The sequence below is a fragment of the Bos taurus genome, chromosome 17 (genome assembly GCF_002263795.3).
Source record: "Bos taurus isolate L1 Dominette 01449 registration number 42190680 breed Hereford chromosome 17, ARS-UCD2.0, whole genome shotgun sequence".
In the NCBI taxonomy this organism is placed as follows: Eukaryota; Metazoa; Chordata; class Mammalia; order Artiodactyla; family Bovidae; genus Bos; species Bos taurus.
In genome coordinates, this window is record NC_037344.1 from 3,590,593 (window position 1) to 3,609,982 (window position 19,390).

The following is a 19,390-nucleotide window of genomic DNA, read 5'->3' on the forward strand; positions in this document are numbered from 1 at the left end:
CACCTCCTATCACCAGAGTTCTGGCCACATTCCAGACTTGGCAAATCAGATCGGCTATTCCTGAGGTCACTCCTCTCCCCCTCTCCTGGAGGGTAACTTCCATCTCTAACTGCTTCCACAGCTTCATTTTCCACTTTGGTGAGTCACCAGGCAGAGGATGGAGAATGTGTCATTTTGGTCCTCATCTGTGCAGATAATCTGATACCATACACAATCCTTTAGCATATTTCTTCTGTATTTGTATCTTGGCAAAGGCAAGCTACATTGTTTGCAGTTCTATTCCAGCTTTTTCTGGAAAAATCACAGAAAAGATGAGAATACCTCAAGCCACAAGCACTTGGCTCCCTGGGGTAGGGTTTTGCACATTCCCCTGCCCTCCTCTTTGGTTTCCAGCTCACTCTCTACTCCCTTTCTGTCTCTCTCTGTCTCTCTTTCAGCTGATACTCTTGACAACAACCTCTATAGACTCTTCTGGGGCTCCCAGGTGTACTCTGGAGCTGCCTGAGAACACACTAATCCCTTTCCTCTTTCACACCGTGAAAATTAAACATTCCAGAAGAACTCTTCTTCCAGGTGAAACAGACTGGCTTCATCTCTGACAGGTTTTCTACTTGTCCTGACATGAGAGGCAATGAAAAATTAGGTGTTCTCCAACAGGCTCTCTAAGAATACAATGAAAGGAAGCCCCTCATCTAAAACAGCCCAGAATTCCAGTGTTTTGGACATGTCCTACCATCTACAAATCATTAGAGCTAGCTCCTCTAATAACAGCAGGGACTTGTTGGACTTCCGAAAGATAAATTACTGTTTGCTCCAGCACCACATTTAGGGACGCTTTCCCTACAGGGCCAAGCCACGGTTACAGGCATGAGAGTGTTCATTTGGTGAACCAGAGTTGCATATTGGAAGTTATTTACCAACCTTCATCACTAACAATATTAAAATATAAGCCTTGGCTTGTGAGTCAAACTGTTTTCTTGATATGTGGGTTTAAATGTTTTCAATATATTAAGACTCTGCAGTGAAATATTGACACTATATTTGTCAGCTTTATGTCAATCACGTGTCTGAAATATTTCCTCTGGATAAACAGTGTGACCCAGATTTATTTGTGTGGAGCACTGCATGTTTATTCTTAAAAGCATCTTTATTCCTCCATCAGCTACTGTAGAGAATTCCCCCAAGAAGATAGTAATAGATTGTGAATAGAGAGAACTAAATAAGGAGTTGGGACCATCCCCTAAGTGGAATGCCAAGCAGCAAACTGAATAACATATTTGATTCAATTATCAGAAAAAAAGCTTGCATCAACAATTCAAAGATGCAGTCATGGGTTCAGTCATGAATTTGAAAATGATCAATCCCTAATACTATTAGGCTGAGCCAAAGGATGTATCATTTTAGTATAGATTTAAGATGACCCAACAATCATTATAATAATGTAAACACAGCAGAGACTCCTATCAGGGCTGAGCACCCAGGTGGATTTTCTTTTTCCTATCAACTCCAGGATTTGACAGATAATTATTTAGATGGTTAGATTAGTTGTGTAAATGTATCTTCTTGAATGTTCTCTGCAGACTTCACCCCAGGAATGTGGTGCTGCCATGCGTGGTTGCCTGGTAGAAGCTGCATAATTTGTCACCTATAAGTTTGCCTCCTGTTTCAGAAAACCATTTATGTATCTAATTGAGCCAGTGCAGACTTCTGGCCTCAGGTCAATAGAATCTCTATCCTCACCTCAACTGCAGTTTAAAGCAAGCAAAGAAAGGACTGAACAACAGATGCCCAAGTGTGAATAGAGCAAGTAGCAGACACAGCCATTGCTCTCAGGGACTTAGATCCCATTTCCTCTTAATGTAACTTGGGTCATATTTTTCCTCTATTAAAATATTGGATTGGGTCATAGGTTGAATTGTATTCCCCAAAGGTATGTTGAAGTCTTAACCCTTGGTATCTGTGAGTAGAACCCCATTTGAAATAGGATCTTTGCAGATGCAATATCATTAAGACAAGGACATATGGGATAAAGGTGAGCCCTAATTCAATTACTGGTTTTATAATAAGGAGAGAGAAATTCAGACACACGGACTCACAGGAGAGGAGCCCATGTAAAAATGGAAGTAGACATTGGAGTAATGCATCTATGATCCAAGGAATGCCAGCAACCATTGGAAGCTAAAAGAGGCAAGAATGGAACCTAGAGCTTTCTAAGAAAGTATGACTGTGATGACATCTTGGTTTTGGACTTCTAGCCTCCAGAACTATGAGAGAATACATTTCTGGTGTTATAAGCCACCCAGGTTGTTGAAGGAAATCAATACATGTGGATTTCCCTTTTTTCTTCCATTTCAGTTACTTAATCTCTGAGTTTTCTATTTTTAATGTCTGTAGTGCCTGTACAGGCTTTCCTGGTAGCTCAGCTGGTAAAGAATCCCCCTGCAATGCAGGAAACCCTGGTTCGACCCCTGGGTCAGGAAGGTCCCCTGGAGGAGGGCATGGCAACCCACTCCAGTATTCTTGCCTGGAGGATCCCATGGACAGAGGAGCCTGCTGGGCTGCAGTCCATGCTGTTGCAAAGAGTCAGACATGACGGAGCGACTAAGCACACACACACAGAGTGCTTGTGCAGGGCTTCCCTGGTGGCTCAGATAGTAAAGAATCTGCCTGCAATGCAGGAGACCTGGGTTCAATCCCTGGGTCAGGAAGATCCCCAGAAGAAGGGCATGGAACCCACTCCAGTATTCTTGCATGGACAATTCCATGGACAGAGGAGCCTGGCGGCTGCAGTCCATGAAGTCGCAGAGTCAGACATGACTGAGCAACTAACACTTTCACTTTCTTTCATTCATAGTGCTTGTGTATTGATTTGAAGATTACATTTTTATTTTAGAATATATTTCTGGGAATGTTATCAAGTTTTGTTGAAGACTTTGCAGTGGAATGTTTGCATATAAGACAGAAAGAAAGAAAATGCTTGTTTGTGTGTTTAAATACATTAAACTATTGCCAAAATAAAATAAATGTTCACCCATGGTATGATGGTTAAATTGGAACTAATACTGCTGCAGAAAACCTGTGGAGAATAAGCTTACCCACCACTTAATGGACACAATTCACTGTGCAGGGGCTCACCAATGGGCTTCTCCATGAATTGTTTCTAGTGGGCTGCCATGTCCATTTATATCAATAAGTGCGGAGGAACAGACAAAGTGGAGAAGGCAATGGCAACCCACTCCAGTACTCTTGCCTGGAAAATCTCATGGATGGAGGAGCCTGGTAGGCTGCAGTCCATGCGGTCGCTAAGAGTCGGGCACGACTAGGCGACTTTACTTTCACTTTTCACTTTCATGCATTGGACAAGGAAATGACAACCCACTCCAGTGTTCTTGCCTGGAGAATCCCAGGGACAGAAGAGCCTGGTGGGCTGCCGTCTATGGGGTCACACAGAGTTGGACATGACTGAAGTGACTTAGCAGCAGCAACAACAAAGAGGATTTGAATCCTCATCAAATTGAGTGGCAGCAAGGATTAGACAGGATGATATAGTTCCTGCTGAGCGCCTAAGGCCCACTGAAGAGAAACCACTACCATCATTATTAACTGCAAAGATTCCTAACATTCTCTCATTGTAAATCACTCTGCATCTTTTGTGAAAGGTGAGTTTGTGATCTCAGTGTAACAACCACAGATAGGAGAAGAGATTCCTTGCCTCGGCTATGATTCCCAAAGTTAAGAGAGTAGCCAGCAGGGTCGGATAGAAAGCAAGTGTAGTGTCGTAGTGGATTTCCCATGCTGTTTGTTGACATCAAATTTAATCACATTTGTTTTTATAAGTATTTTAGCTTTTCATTTTAAAATAATTTAAAATTTAGGTTATAAAAACAGTACAAGGTACACCCCATATACCCTTTACCCTGAATCATCAATTGTTTATTTTATTCCATTTATCTTGCTCTTTCTCCAGATAGACCAGTAGATGATAGATAGATAGAAGACAAATATATTCAGAGGTAAGAAATAGATAATTGATAAAGATAAACATGTGAATATATGTGTGCACGTGTGTGTATTTTTTCTATGTGCACACACATATGTATATGTATGTATACATACACATGCGTATTATTTTTTGAAACATTTGGGAGTAACATGAAGACATTATATGTCTTTACCCCTGAATGCGTCAGAGTATATTTCTTACAAACAAGGACAGTCTCTTACAAAACCACAGTGCAGTTAATTTTGGTGCAATTCTCTTATCTACACAGGCCATTTTCAGCATTTGTCAAAGGTCCCCAAATGAACTTCACAAGATTCACGCCAGGCACACACTCTGCATTTGGGGGTCACATTTCTCAGTCTTCTTCAGAGGAGAACACTTACTCAGGCTTTGTTTTTGTTGGCCTATTCACTTTGAAGATCACAGACCATTTATTTTCCTCACAATCAGATTCAGATCATGCATTTTTGGTAGAAACGTCAAAGGGCCAGGCTGCGCCCCCCTCAGGGCTCAGAAGAGGAGGCTCTGCTCTCAGTGAATTTCGTTGGTGCTGGTGTTGACCTCTACCACTTAGATAAGGTGGTGTTCACAGGATTTCTCCACTGTGAAGTAACTTTTTTTTCTATGTAATTAACAAGTAATTTGTGGGGAGGCTTTCTAAGATTCCCAGGGAACTCAGCTGGTAAAGAATCCACCTGCAATGCAGGAGACCCTGGTTTGATTCCTAGGTTGGGAAGTTCCCCTGGAGAAGGGATAGGCTACCCACTCCAGTATTCCTGGGCTTCCCTGATGGCTCCTGCCAAAGCAGGAGATGTAAGAGATGCAGATTCTATCCCTGGGTTGGGAAGATCCCCTGGAGGAAGAAATGGCAAACCACTCCAGTATTCTTGGCCAAGAAATTCCAGGGCCAGAGGAGCCTGGCCAGCTACAGTCCATGGGGTCACAAACAGTCAGACTTGATTGAGCAACTAAGCACAGCACCACAGACTCTTAGATTATGAAGGCATCCTGTTCCTTATCAAACTTTCACCCACTATCTTTAGCATCAGTGGTTGATTTTCTAAGTTCATCATTCCTTCTATACTTATTACATGGCATTCTATTTTATTCTTTTTTATTATTTTTGATTCCATGATTGTTAGTTAGCATGTATTCCTCCTATTTATTTTTCTACTTGTGTCAGTATGAACTCGTAGATTTTTATTCAATGTGTTATAATCCATTACTATCATATTCATTATTATGCTTAAATTAACCCAGATCGATCAGTAGGAGCCCTTTCAAGCTGGCTCCTCTGTGGTTTTGATATGTCTCCATTAATCTTTGAGCACTACCTTACTTTCTAGCAAAATAAGAGGCCTATGAGCACTTTTAGCAAAACAATAACCTGTTTGCATTAGTTCTCGCCACACAAAAATAAATAAATAAATATCACAGAGTCAGCCTCCCCTTTGCACACCCTTGTCCTGAGGTTCATGGAAGGAAACTGGTTCTGAAACCCTGTGTCCTATAAGGCCATGGAGAAGCATTTGGCAGAAGTCTTTCTGTGCGTGTAGGCACTGAGGCCTCTGAGTAGAGGGAAAATGTGCTTATTTCCATTTACTTCTTATTCAAGTGTCTTTGAATGTCATTTGGCATAGTCTTATGACACTTTATCTGCTCTTAGTTTGGAAGAGCGATGCTGAAGAGAGAAAGTACTCAGATTCAAAAAGAATCAAGGATCTTATACACAGGTCCCATGCCTCAGCCACCAGTATGCACAAACTGTATTTATATTAGGCATCTCTGAACCAGGAGACAAGAGCAAGAGGCAGCAACACAGAACATGGGGGGATGGGCAGGAGAGGGTTCAGAGTGGACTGCAGTGTGACCACAGACATTTCTCAGTGGGCCCACACGTGTAACATGATGGGGAAGACAAGAATCCTGAAGGAAATGTGATGGGAAGGTTATATTTCATGTTTAAACCTAAATTCCCATTCCCTTATCACAAAGGGTTAAGATGGTTAAATTATTCTCCACTTATAAAAAAGAATGTTAAAAGATTTAACTGCTAATCCCTCTTCAGATCTTAAAGGAAGATTAATGGGGTGAGTAGAGGACTAATTCTATTGCACATTTTGTCTTCAGATCACATTTTTCTAGCAGGTTACATGATTACCGAGTATTAATCATAATACTTGTTTGGAGGGAGCACAACTGGGAGCTGAGTTCTGCAGGGTGAAGGTCTCCATATGCTTAGTGAATAGAAAAGGGAGTAAGTAGTCCTGGACTCGGCTAGAAAATCAAATTCGGTGAAACTGGAAACAAATTGCTGCAGGGACTTTTCATAGATGGCCTTCCATCTGTGTTTGCCAGATGCGGACCTTACTCCCAAAGTGGGAAAACGCAATATCCCACATGGACACACATGATGACAGCCTAGAAAGAGAAATAAATTATACCCATAATAGCCTTGATTTAATCTTTTGGGCATGGTTAGACCGAACACGTGAAATGAGGCCAAAACATGTCCTCACATACCTCATAACAAAGTAAGCCCTTTTATTTCTGCAATAAACATTAATTTTATGGTTTGGTTAGGCACCATCACCCTCACCTCTCCACTTAGAGAAGAATTTCCCCCCAACTGAAATCCAGAGAAGGGCGGAGGGCGTGGGGGGAAGCAACAGGCCGCAGGCACCAAGGGGCCCAAAGGCACCACACGTCACCGTATGTTATTTGGAAATGTGGCTTTAATGTGACTTTAAAAGCAATTTAGAAATCAACGTGTTAGCATGTGGAAAGTCAGCTTCAACAGAATGGATAAGGGGTCTCTTGGCACACAAAAGGTGTCTGATAAAGTGTGTTCCAGACCAAAGCTCCAAATGAAGTATTTGAGAATGTCCTCCAAAAGAAAGAGGGGAAAAAGCCAAATATTTGGCAAAAACACTGCTGAATCGTGAAACTGTACACCAGGCTGCCAAGTCTCAAAGAATACTCTTAGGTACAATTTGCTCAACCAACTAAATAAGAGGCAGCCATAAATTACAGATGAATATAAATGGTGGTGGGCTTCAGGGTCACCTCCAAGCCTATTAAAACTTTAAACACTCTGGTGCCTGAAAGGTTGAAAATAGTGCCTGGTGCTGTGGTGACCTGCCTAAAGAAGACTGTGCATGCCCATGTGTGTGTTGTGTGTTGTGTGTGTTGTGTGTGTGGTGTTGTGTGTGTGTGTATGTGTGTGAATGGGAGACAGACAGATAGACAGAGTTCTACTGCTGGTCTACCCTGCTGGTCTGGCTTAGTACTTCAGAAAATAAAACAAAATGCCTGGGGAAATAACCACATGATGCCAATGGAAAATGAAAACGGCTCCAAGAACAAAGATGCCAGTGGAGCTGTGGAACTTTCACTGATTTTTCAGCAACAAGATGCTTACATCAGGGCCTTAAACACAGTTCCATTAAGACAATGCCTGAGGGAAAGCAAGCACGAATGTCAGGTTAGGACAGCAGCCCCCACACTTCCACCCCAAGGAGATGAAGCTGCAGGCAGGGCATAGAGAGAGATGCTGCTTGCACGGCCCTGGGCCTCCTCAGACTCAGGGGCACATCTCTCTGCCTGGGATGCATCTGTTTGCCTCAGAATAGCAAGGGGGATCTGAACTTTTATTTGTGCTGTGCTCTGCGGTATACAGAAGGTGAGCATATACATTGAAACTTTTAAAGATCCAACTCTTCTAAAATGTGGCATATCTTTTATTCTGAACTCAAAGTGTAATTTTTTATGAACACAAAGTGTAATTCATAAAATACAGCCTAACATGTTATACGACAGACCATACTCAGCTGTCTTAAGATGAACCTCAGTAGAAAGGAAGATGGTCAAGGAGTAGACAATGCAGATCATTGACTGCCTTTACAACGAGCTCCATCCATGTTTCAGAAACTTCCCCAAACGCCTTCCTTTCACAGGTCTAGCCTAGGACTCCTCAAAGTACATTCACTAGAGTCTGTCTTCTCAAAGCTGATAACTGAAAAAACAAATAAAAGATACACAAGACTTATTGATGAACAAACAGTTCAAAATGCAGCACAGATGACATATATTTAATCTCATGGCAAAAAAAAGACCCGGGGGTTGGACAGACTCTCAACTGCACCACTTACTGTACTGATAACCTTCAGCAAGTTACCTAAATTCTGTGTCCCAGTTATCACATCTGCAGAACAGGAAAATCATAAAAATACTTACTGGAATTAGTCAGGGTTTAGTAGAACTAATAAGATGTATACATATCCTATTTCTATTTAGAAAGAGGTATTGAAGAGTTGGCTCATACAATTAGGGAGACTGGCAAGTCCACAGTCTGAAAGGTGGCCAGCAGGCTGGGGACTCAATGGAGAGGAGACATTGCAGGAGACAGCTGAAGATCATCTGAAGGCAGAGTTTCCTCTTGCTTGAGGGAGGTCAGACTTTTGTACTAGTCAGGCCTTCAACTGATTAGATGAGGCCCATCCACACTACAGAAGGCAGTCTGTTTTACTCAAAGTTTACCAATTTAAATGTTAATCTCATCCAAAAATACCCCCACAAAAACCTTCGAAATGATGTCTGACCACATACCTGGACACCCTGACTGGCTAAATCAACACATAAAATTAACTACACACCACTTCATAGGGTTTTGTGTGCTCAGTCACTCAGTCATGTCTGACTCTTTGCAACCCCATGGACTGCAGCCCACCAGGCTCCTCTGTCCATGGGGATTCTCCAGGCCAGAATACTGGAGTGTGTTGCCATGCTCTCCTCCAGGGGATCAGGGATCAAACCCAGGTCCCCCACATTGCAGGCAGATTCTTTACCATCTAAGCCACCAGGGAAGCCCCCAAAGGATTTTGGCCAGAATTAAATCAGTTGGTTTATGTAAAATGGTTTGGACTGTGACAGGCACCTAAAAAGTGTTAGGCATGTTAGCTATTGCTATTATTGTTACTATTATTATTATCATTCTTATTAGGTAAAGATTAATGAGTGGCAAAACGAGCCACTGTGAGGATGGCTTTCCTGGAGAGAGACCCAAGCATTTGGGAAAGGCCTCAGAAAGAAACTGGAGGTTTCTGGAAGTGTGGGAATAGGGAAAGAGTGGGTGGAAGGCCATGAGATGAGGTGTGGCTGGAAAAAACTCTGACTGGGAGCACAGGGGGATGAGTGGGAAGACGAGCACAGTGGTGGCCTTTGGAATAGGAGGTAAAACCTTCAGGCTTCCTTGCAGAGTCACTGAAGGTTCCCCAGAATAGAATAAACTAAGGGTGGGGTGCTTAAAATAACTTTGGCAGGAAATTTAAAGAAAGGGCTGAGCAGGAGGTAAGAGCTTGCAACACTTCAAGTAATGAATGAGGAACAGCCATTTTGTCCACTGCCCCTAAGAACTACAGAAAGGGGGAGGACTGAAAACATGATAGGTTTTCTTGTGGAGGATATTGAAACCTGCCTGCAGGTAGATCCCGGTATGGGGGAAACTTGGCCAAGGGGAACAGTGGCAGAAAATTCAGCAACTTCTTTTGGCAAGTGTCATTTGCATTCAGTCTTTTCCCTGTGCTGCTTATCTCTTACTTTACATAAGCTTACCCTTCTCAACTTATACCATTAATAAAATAAGACACTAATTTATTCTATTTGGTCAAAAGGCTCAAAACATACCACTGAATGGTTCAGTTCAGTTCAGTTCAATCGCTCAGTCATGTCCGACTCTTTGCGACCCCATGAATCGCAGCATGCCAGGCCTCCCTGTCCATCACCAACTCCCGGAGTTCACTCAGACTCACGTCCATCCAGTCAGTGATGCCATCCAGCCATCTCATCCTCTGTCTTCCCCTTCTCCTCCTGCCCCCAATCCCTCCCAGCATCAGAGTCTTTTCCAATGACTCAACTCTTCGCATGAGGTGGCCAAAGTACTGGACTTTCAGCTTTTGCATCATTTCTTCCAAAGAAATCCCAGGGCTGATCTCCTTCAGAATCGACTGGTTGGATCTCCTTGCAGTCCAAGGGACTCTCAAGAGTCTTCTCCAACACCACAGTTCAAAAGCATCAATTCTTCAGTGCTCAGCTTTCTTCACAATCCAACTCTCACATCCATACATGACCACTGGAAAAGCCATAGCCTTTACTAGACGGACCTTTGTTGGCAAAGTAATGTCTCTGCTTTGGAATATGCTATCTAGGTTGGTCATAACTTTCCTTCCAAGGAGTAAGCATCTTTTAATTTCATGGCTGCAGTCACCATCTGCAGTGACTTTGGAGCCCCCAAAAATAAAGTCTGACACTGTTTCCACTGTTTCCCCATCTATTTGCCATGAAGTGATGGGACCAGATGCCATGATCTTAGTTTTCTGAATGTTGAGCTTTAAGCCAACTTTTTCACTCTCCTCTCACTTTCATCAAGAGGCTTTTTAGTTTCTCTTCACTTTCTGCCATAAGGGTGGTGTCATCTGCATATCTGAGGTTATTGATATTTCTCCAGACATAAATCATAGCAGGATCCAATTCTCTATGACCCACCTCCCAGAGTAATGGAAATAAAAGCAAAAATAAACAAACAGGACATGATTAAACTTAAAAGCTTTTGCACAATGAAGGAAACTATAAGCAAGGTGAAAAGACAGCCTTCAGAATGGGAGAAAATAATAGCAAATGAAGCAACTGACAAAGAATTAATCTCAAAAATATACAAGCAGCTCTTGCAACTCAATTCCAGAAAAATAAACAACCCAATCAAAAAATGGGCCAAAGAACTTAAACAGACATTTCTCCAAAGAAGACATACAGATGGCTAACAAACACATGAAAAGATGCTCAACATCACTCATTATCAGAGAAATGCAAATCAAAACCACAAAGAGGTACCACCTCACGCCAATCAGAATGGCTGCTCTCCAAAAGTCTACAAGCAATAAATGCTGGAGAGGGTGTGGAGAAAAGGGAACCCTCTTACACTGTTGGTGGGAATGCAAACTAGTACAGCCACTATGGAGAACAGTGTGGAGATTCCTTAAAAAACTGGAAATAGAACTGCCATATGACCCAGCAATCCCACTGCTGGGCATACACACCGAGGAAACCAGAATTGAAAGAGACAGGTGTACCCCAATGTTCATCACAGCACTGTTTACAATAGCCAGGACATGGAAGCAACCTACATGTCCATCAGCAGACGAATGGATAAGAAAGCAGTGGTACATATACACAATGGAATATTACTCACCTATTAAAAAGAATGCATTTGAATCAGTTCTAATGAGGTGGATGAAACTGGAGCCTATTATACAGAGCAAAGTAAGTCAGAAAGAAAAAAACCAATACAGTATATTAACGCATATATATGGAATTTAAAAAGAAGGTAATGGTGACCCTATATGCAAGACAGCAAAAGAGACACAGATGTAAAGAACAGATTTTTGGACTTGGTGGGAGAAGGCGAGGGTGGAATGATTTGAGAGAATAGCATTGAAATATGTAGATTACCATATGTGAAATAGATCACCAGTCCAGGTTCGATGCATGAGACAGGGTGCTCAGGGCCAATGCACTGGGATGACCCTAAGGGATGGGGATGGAGGTGGGATTGGGGTTCAGGATGGGGGACACATGTACACCCGTGGCTGATTCATGGCAATGTATGGCAAAACCACTACAATATTGTAAAGTAATTAGCCTCCAATTAAAATAAATAAATTTATTTTTTAAAAGACGAAAAAAAAAGAAATATACACTCTTATGTCACATCCTTCTGAAGCTACTGGCACCTTTGTGTGTTGTTCTTCACAGCAGATTATCTCAACTTATACTGAGACCACTCTGTCTTCAACCTATTTCAATAAATATGACGACCCAATAAATATGATTATCAAAAGTACGTAGAAAAGCAATTTAACTACAATGTCTAAAATAATTCTGAAGAATTTTGCTAGAGTATTCACTATACCTGATGTGAAGACTTACTATAAAACTATAGGAATCAAGACAGTGTGATATTGACCAAAAAGTCAACAGAATCTGGCAATAGACTCATACATATATGATCAATCAATTTTCAACAAAGATGCAAAGACAATTCAGTGTAGAAGACAATCTTTTCAACAAATAGTTTTTGAGTAATTGGACTCCATAAGACCAAAAATAAACATTTCCTATAACTATCATCAAATACAAAAATTAAACCAATATGCATCACAGAACTAAATGTGACACCAAAAGTTATTAAACTTGTAGAAGAAAACAGAAGAAAATATTTGTGGCCTTTAGTTAGTGCAGTGAGTTGAATAGTGTGTCTCCAAAACTTATGTTCACCCAGAATCCCAGAACGTGACTTTATTTGGAAACACAGTCTTTGCAGATGTGATTAGTTATGTTAAGATGAGGTCATACTAGATTAAGGTGGGCCCTGAATCTGAAGAATGGTGCTCTTACAAGAAGAGAAGCGGACACATAGAAACAAGTGGAAGGGAAATCACCATGTGAAGATGAAGGTAAAGATGAAGTGACGCACCCATAACCCAAGCAACATCAGGTCTTGCCAGCAGAAGCTAGGAGAGAGGCATGGAACAGACTCTCCCTTAGAGCATCCAAAAGGAACCAACTTTGCTGAGATCTTGATTTGGGACTTCTGGCCTCAGGAAGTGTAGAGAATAAATTTCTATTGTTTTAAGCCACACACACACACAAAAAAATTATCATGTGCCCAAGGCTAGAAGGCTAGAAGGCAAAGCCATAGGAAAAATGGTAGTCACAACTTCTCTTTCCATCTTCCTGGGGGGGGAGGGCGGAGAGAGCAAGCTCACGTTTACTTCTATTCAGTATTTACTTATCATGCATCTCTTACTGAAAGATGTTGTGTAGGACCTAACCACAAGTACCTCCATGGGTTAGCTACTTTGAATCCATTAACTTGAGAGGAAACAAGACCATTTTCTTAAAGACACTTGAAATAAAGAGAATAGACTGCCTCCCCAAAATGGTTAAGTCAAAATGGTTAAGTCATAGGTGGTTGCCCTAACAGGTAGCAGAGAGGCATGTTCAATGGGCTTTTGTAGATAAGGAGAAGGGGTGAGCACTGAAAGCCTTCAGAGCTGAGGAAAGATGTAAGTCTTCAGCTGGTTTCCAAGGATGGTAGGATTTGAATTGGCACCTCAGCCTTGGTGGAGGAAAGGCAGTAACGGAGGAAAGGACAACAACAGTGAGCATGGTGGGACTTTCCTATCCCACTAGGAGAGAAGTCTGCAATAGGAAACAAGAGGAAAGGTCACAGGGTCACACTGCATCAATGTGCTCTCTGGGGAAACCCATACTTGCTTTCTTCCCTTGCCAAGATCTGAATCCAGCTGAATCACTGTGCTGACTGAGAAGAGCTAGCCCAGTGTCCAGCATAGGCTAGGTGCTCAGTAAGTGTTTGTTCAATGAATGGCCCATCTACTTTACTGACATCTATTTCTTCAGTTGCAGAGATCAATTCCACAGACATTCTGACTATGGACAAAGGAGAGGGTGAGGCCCCTGGAAGCATCTCACTTGCCTTGACTACCACACATCAGACATCTGGGTTGAGCATATGAGATGAGCAGATGCCAACTGTACTCAAGTTCTTGTAGCAGGTGCTGGTAAAGGAGTATGACTTTTTCAGACATTTTTCTTCTCTTGAGGATTTTGGAAAACCAGGAATTTGGGGAAACAATAAGCAGAAAATAAATGAAAAGGGAGAAACATTAAAATATATTTTTTAAAACACATTCTCTTCTCACTGGGGCAAACATCTCTTGTGAGAGTAAGAAGGAGGTCTGGTTTGATAGTGATAAAAATCACCATTAGCTTATTATTTTTATAATGCTTTCTCCAAAAGCAGAATCAAGAAAAGTGTGACTATAAAATTATAAGGAAAATCATATCTGGAAAGGGAAGACTCAGAACTTAATAAAGCAACTCAGCTTCAGAGAAATGCCCTAGTGTTACTTCTGTGTTACTTCTGTAGAAGCTTCTCTTCAAAGACCTGGAAAGCACAGCAAGATGGAGCTTCTGTCCTGGGTTTCTAGAGATGGACAGATGCGGCACACCCTCTGCCAACACACAGAGGACATAGCATGTGTGTGAAAAAGGAACTTGGGTTGGGTAAAGCCAATGAGATTTCTGGGTCTTTAATGCCTCTTGAGAAACCTGTATGCAGGTCAGGAAGCAACAGTTAGAACTGGACATGGAACAACACACTGGTTCCAAATAGGAAAAGGAGGACGTCAAGGCTGTATATTGTCACCCTGCTTATTTAACTTATATGCAGAGTACATCATGAGAAACGCTGGGCTGGAAGAAGCACAAGCTGGAATCAAGATTGCCAGGAGAAATATCAATAACCTCAGATATGCAGATGACACCACCCTCATGGCAGAAAGTGAAGAGGAACTAAAAAGCCTCTTGATGAAAGTGAAAGAGGAGAGTGAAAAAGTTGGCTTAAAGATCAACATTCAGAAAAATAAGATCATGGCATCCAGTCCCGTCACTTCATGGGAAATAGATGGGGAAACAGTGGAAACAGTGTCAGACTTTATTTTTGGGGGCTCCAAAATCACTGCAGATGGTGACTACAGCCATGAAATTAAAAGACACTTGCTCCTTGGAAGGAAAGTTATGACCAACCTAAATAGCATATTCAAAAGCAGAGATATTACTTTGCCAACAAAGGTCCATCTAGTCAAGGCTATTGTTTTTCCTGTGGTCATGTATGGATGTGAGAGTTGGACTGTGAAGAAAACTGAATGCTGAAGAATTGATGCTTCTGAACTGTGGTGTTGGAGAAGACTCTTGAGAGTCCCTTGGACTGCAAGGAGATCCAACCAGTCCATCCTAAAAGAGACCAGTCCTGGGTGTTCATTGGAAGGACTGATGCTGAGGCTGAAACTCCAATACTTTGGCCACCTCACGCAAAGAGTTGACTCATTGGAAAAGACTCTGATGCTGGGAGGGATTGGGGGCAGGAGGAGAAGGGGATGACAGAGGATGAGATGTATGGATGATATCATCGACTCTATGGACATGAGTTTGTGTGAACTCTGGGAGTTAGCGATGGACAGGGAGGCCTGGTGTGCTGCGATTCACGGGGTTGCAAAGAGTCAGACATGACTGAGCGACTGAACTGAACTGAAGTGAATGCAGCAAAACCTACTTTGTCCTAAGACAAAAGTTTAGAATAAAAACTAGAAGATGGAGAGGAGAATTTTGTTGTTATTTAGTCATTCATATTCATATTCATTAAGTCGATGATGTATCCAACCATCTCATCCTCTGTTACCTCCTTCTCCTTCCATACTCAATCTTTAACAGCATCAGGGTCTTTTCCAATGAGTCAATTCTTCACCTCAGGTGGCCAGACCACTGGAGCTTCAGCTTCAGCATCAGTCCTTTCAATAAATATTCAGGACTGATTTCCTTTAGGATTGACTGGTTTGTTCTCCTTGTTGTCCAGGTGATTCTCAAGAGTCTTTGTCAGAGCCACAGTTTAAAAGCATCAATTGTTTGGTGCTCAGACTTCTTTATGGTCCAACTCTCACACTGTACATGACTATTGGAAAAAGTATAGCTTTGACAAGACTACCTTTGTCAGCAAAGTGACATCTTTGCTTTTTAATGCACTGTCTAGTACTCTTGCCTGGAAAATCCCATGGACGCAGGAGCCTGGTGGGCTGCAGTCCATGGGGTCGCGAAGAGTCGGACACGACTGAGCGACTTCACTTTCACTTTTCACTTTCATGCACTGGAGAAGGAAATGGCAACCCACTCCCGTGTTCTTGCCTGGAGAATCCCAGGGACCGGGAAGCTTGGCAGGCTGCCCTCTATGGGGTCGGACAGAGTCGGACATGACTGAAGCGACTGAGCAGCAGCAGCAGCAGCCGCAGCAGCAGCAGTAGGTTTGTCATAGTTTTTCTGCCAAGGAGCAAGCATCTTTTAATTTCATGGCTGCAGTCACCATCCACAGCAATTTTGGAACCAAGGAAAATAAAATCTGTCACTGTTTCCATTTTTTTCCCCACTTATTTGCCATGAAGTGATGGGGCCAGATGTCATGTTCTTAGTTTTTTGAATGTTGAGCTTTAAGCCAGCTTTTTCACTCTCTCTTTCACCTTCATCAAGAAGCTCTTTAGTTCCGCTTCATTTTCTGCCATTAGGGTGGTGTCATCTGCATATCTGAGGTTATTGATATTTCTTCTGGCAATCTTAATCCAAGCTTGAGCTTCATCCAGCCAAGCATTTTGCATGATGTGCTCTTCATATAAGTTAAATTAGCAGTGTGACAATACACAGCCTTGACGTACTCCTTTCCCAATTTTGAACCAGTTCTTTGTTCCATGAGCAGTTCTAACTGTTGCTTCTTGACCTGCATACAGGTTTTGCAGGAAGCAGGTAAGGTGGTCTGGTATTCCCATCTCTTGAAGAATTTCCCACAGTTTGTTGTGATCCACACAAAGGCTTTAGCATAGTCAGTGAAGGAGAAGTAGATGTTTTCCTGGGACTGTCTTGCTTTTTTCTATGATCCAATGGATGTTGGCAATTTGAGCTCTGGTTCCTCTGCCTTTTCTAAACCCAGCTTGTACATCTGGAAGTTCTAGAATAACAATCTTCAAAATATATACTAAGCATTAAACTCTAACCTCCACAGTACATTATTTGTGAAGGAAACAATGATTGTCACTATCTGATCCATTTCCTTTCCTCCTAACACATATACCCATAATAGCCTTAAAATAAGTAAGGTAGCAGATGAGTAGCCCTATGAAGAGTCATTATCTATAGTAAATAAATTGATGATGCACAAGATAAAAATGCTGCCTGCGTGGCTTCCATTAACTGACCCTGGAGACAGACAATAACAATAGCAAATACATTGAACACTTAATGTGTGTCAAGTACTTTTCCAAGAAGTTTACATACATTATTCTGTCTAAAGCTCAGGACTACTCCATAATCCTGATTTTATGGATGAGGAAGCTGAAGTTCATAAAGATTACATCACTTGCCCAAGGTCATACAGCTGATAAACAGTAGAGTTGAGATGAATCCAGAGTGAGGCTTCAGAGCTCACCTTCTTAAGCCATATGCTATGACTGTCTCTTCACTCTTCCCAAGCCCTCTGAGGTTAGAGGGTTCTCCCAAGGTCACAGAGTTGGCAGAGGGTCAACTACTGTCTATATTTTTTTTCTTCCTTCTTCACTGCCCTGTCTCTCCCCAGTCTCTTCCCCTTGACTGCATCTCCTCCCCCTGTCTGTCCCCCAGGACTTCCTGTTAGAACCCTGGTTGTGTTCTAGTCCCAGGGGGCTGCATTTCTAAGGTATTTTAGGACACTGGCCTTCTCTACTAAAACATGGCAGTGTCACAGATACGCTGCTAACTGAACTAAACTCCATCATCCTACCCTCTGCCTTTGAGGTTCATTACTTGCTTTTGCTATTTGTGTGTTTTTATAAATTTTTTAAAGTTTCCAAGTGATTCTGCTGGGCAGTCAGAATAGAAAACTCTGCCCAAAGGGAAGTTAAAGATGATGAATAAAAGTTGGCCTGTCTGCACTTCCTGTGAAGAGACTGTTCCCACACCACCGACTGTGAAGGCTCTGTCCTGCCTACACTCTGGGCCAGGTGGTACTCCGCAGAGCCTCCCCTTCCACTCTGCGGCCGCGGAGGCGCCGCAACGGGAGGAGTCGGGTCTGCGGCCGGCACCGGAGGCACCTCCAAGGGCTTCCTGGCGTCCCGCTGCAGTCAGTGCGCCAAGGTAACACCGGGAACGCTGTTCTCAAGGAGAATTTTAAGGCTTAGGTAGAGCCTCAGAGGACCCCCCACTTCTGCTTTTCCTTCTAAACAAGCCTTCGAGACTCCACGGAAAGTGCTGGAAGCAGAGGAGAGGCCCAGCTCTGCAGAAGAAGCCCGGCTCTGCGGAAGCCAGCTCTGAGCCCAAGCGGGAGGAGCTGCAGCCAGGTTCGAAACGTTTATTTCCATGGCTAATCATGGCAGAAACAGAGGATGTGACCTGAAGGATTTGACAGATCCCGTCTCTCAACTGTTTAGCCGTTTTTATTGCCTTTCAGATTCAGGGAACTTCGATGGGGGTTAAGGGAAGGTGCAAAAATCAAAATCTGGGTTTACAACAGAATCCCAGAGCCTCAGAAGGCAGTTTGTGGAGAGCTGCTGGCACGACACTTCACTGTGCACCCGCCATCCCTGCTCCTCAAGCCGCGGCCTCGCCCCGTGAGATGGGAGATGAGAGGTGCATCAGCCAAGATGGACGCCATTCAGCGCGCCCCGCCTCTACCCCCACTCCTAACCTGCCTCCCCATCGCCAGGGGGCCTGACAAACCCAGCTTCTTGCTCCAGGAATCAAAGCAGAATTCCTAACTGTGATCTGAGAAGGCTGGGTGGAGGCGAGTAAGAAAAACTAGGTAAAAAATCAACAGTTTTGTTCCCTTGCCTTCATATTTGCCTTCAGCTTGGGGATTTCCAGCATCCCTGTTACAGCTTTTTTTTTTCCTCCCCCAAGTTAAGTAGAGCTGAGCCAAGTTTTCTTTCCTCTTTCCCTGGAGAAAACAAGGGGGGAAAGGCCTGTGTCCTGTATTTTAAAACATCTGGTGAGGCCATCAGGAGGAAAAAAAAAAAAAACCTAAAGGCTATATATAATTTAACTTACCTTTTGGGATAGTTTTTATTACATTTACTTTCTTGGATATACACAAAAAAAGTTTGGCATTTCCCCCATTAGTTAATGGGTTCGGAATTTTATTAATCAATGTCTAAATGTTCATAAAATAACACCACCTTTTAAAAGCAGGGCAAGGACCATTTCCAAATGCTTCCAGTCAGAAGGAATAATATTAAAATGCAGGTTAGATATGTGCTAAAACCAGTCTTTGGAGAGTGGGGCATAAGCTCTCAATTATCCCAGCCACCTCCAGAGCCAGAGATCAAGGCCAGAAATGCCCCCCAGGCCAAGGAATGTACCTGGGGACTGGGCGGACAGGGCCCTCAGGCAGCCAAGCTGAACTCACTTCCCTCCACCCAAGCCCCACTGGAAACCCACCTCTAGTCCAGCCCCAGCAGTGGGGCATTAATCACTTGTCTCCAGGAAGTGGGCAGCCCTCTACATGCTGAAAAAAGGTGACAGTGTATGTTACATCTTCCTTTTTTTCAGAGTCACACGTTTGCTATGACTATTAATGAGAACAGGGACCATGTTTCTGCTCACATTTAATAATTATCAAACACCCAGCACAGAGCCGGATATAAAATAGGTACTTAATACACAGTTAATGAATATCCAGCAACTTCACTCCTAGGTAACACATCAGAGAGAAGTGAGTGCATTTGTTCATCAAATATC

At 42.7% G+C, this 19,390-nt stretch overlaps 1 long non-coding RNA gene across 3 annotated transcripts in view; it reads right to left on the reverse strand.

Annotated features, from left to right (window-relative positions):
• Positions 1–3,906: 3,906 nt before the first annotated feature.
• Positions 3,907–19,390, reverse strand: part of LOC107133269 (uncharacterized) — a 239,861-nt gene continuing 224,377 nt past the window's right edge. For all 3 annotated transcript variants that reach the window (XR_009490983.1, XR_001502145.3, XR_009490982.1), the window contains one exon: positions 3,907–8,018. This is a non-coding gene — a long non-coding RNA (uncharacterized lncRNA). The remainder of the gene's footprint in view (positions 8,019–19,390) is intronic.